This window comes from Rhipicephalus microplus, chromosome X (genome assembly GCF_043290135.1).
Source record: "Rhipicephalus microplus isolate Deutch F79 chromosome X, USDA_Rmic, whole genome shotgun sequence".
Lineage (NCBI taxonomy): Eukaryota > Metazoa > Arthropoda > Arachnida > Ixodida > Ixodidae > Rhipicephalus > Rhipicephalus microplus.
In genome coordinates this window covers 343,255,257-343,256,912 of record NC_134710.1, presented here as the reverse complement: position 1 = coordinate 343,256,912, position 1,656 = coordinate 343,255,257, and positions in this window count along the sequence as shown.

Here is a 1,656-nt window from a genome sequence, read left to right as displayed (position 1 = left end):
AAATAAGAAGAAAGAAAAGTGGATGAAAAAATAACCAGCCTGCTCACGGCTGGTTATTTTTTCATTCACTTTTCTTTCTTCTTATTTACATTCCATTGGTTCTAATAACTTCCCCTGTCTATTACTTGGCATCACTGTCTGTTAGATCTCATATACATACATCTATATATATATATATATATATATATATATATATATATATAACGGCAAATTATCTTTTCAACCATTTTTCTTCCTTCATATTTACATTACAATTCGGTATAATTACTTCCCCTATACTGTCCTTGGCACCTTTGTCAGATCTCATTATTAATGTGTCAAAACACGGAAACGCGAGCCCTTAAGTATACACTTCTTTCTCTTATTCATTACGAGGGCCTCGTACTCGCCGACTTGGTTCCTTTAGGTCGGATACGAGGGACTATTGGTCAGCTGCCTACTGATAATAAGTTCACGTGCTACGTGGCGCCAAACAGGCTCATAAACAGTGTGCCACACTAACCGCCATGACTACTGGTGGCGCTGACTGACTGACACTCCCAAGTTTAAATATATATATATATATATATATATATATATATATATATATATATATATATATATATATATATATCCAATAAAGTGGCTGGGGGGATAGCTACTGTGGTAGCTCAGTGGTAGAACATTGAACGCGTTATTCGGAGGTCGCATGTTCATTTCCTGCCCACGGTAAGTTATCTTTTCACACAATTTACTTTCTTCATACTTACATTACAATTCGATCTAATAACGGCCCCTATACTTTCCTTGGCATCTTTGTCTGTTAGCTTCTCATCTCTCTGCAACCTCTTTTCTCCCCTTCATCCTTTCCCCAGTGCAGGGTAGCAAACCGGATTTGCGTCTGGTTAACCTCCCTGCCTTTCCTTGCATCTTTATCTCTCTCTCTCTTTGTCTGTTAGATATCAATAATATTGTATGAAAGCACGGGAACGTGAGTCCTTAAGTATACATCTCTTTCCCTCTTTCCCTCACATATATATATATATATATATATATCCTGAACATGAAGGCGACGGCAAAAAATAGCCAAGGGTGCCCACATATTTGCTATCGCAATAATATTTCTTTACACGTGCACACGATCATGACTACTCAGATTTTATCTTTTGTATGTTTTGGCATTCATTGAAGGCTGCAGTTTTCATAATCCTATATAAATATAAGAAGCAGCTTGAATAATTTAGAATACTTAGTCTTACAAACTTTTGGTTAGAGTACCAATAACTAATGCTGTCGTAAAGAAAATTTTGTGGCTTATTTCACTACCATCGCTTTGGCGTTTGCATGTGAGTACGAACAAAAGAAACGCACGCAGCTCTCAAGTGTGCTTTCCTTCTCTAAATAAGCAATATCATAATCCCTAATTAAATAAAGCCTACAAATTTTGAACCTGAAAACTTATGGAGGATATATTTGTCGCAAAAAATGATGCTTGTAATTATGTCATAAAAGTACCTTAATTTAAACGGGCAAATTTTGGCTCGCCGCTGATAGAGATCAAGGAGAGTAGAAGTTGGGAATATTTTTTTTCTACCGAATAGCTCTCCATTTTCTTTCCCGGGCTAATTGGTACTGTTTTTTCAATAGTCTTGTTTATCTGCAAAATGAGCACTTGGG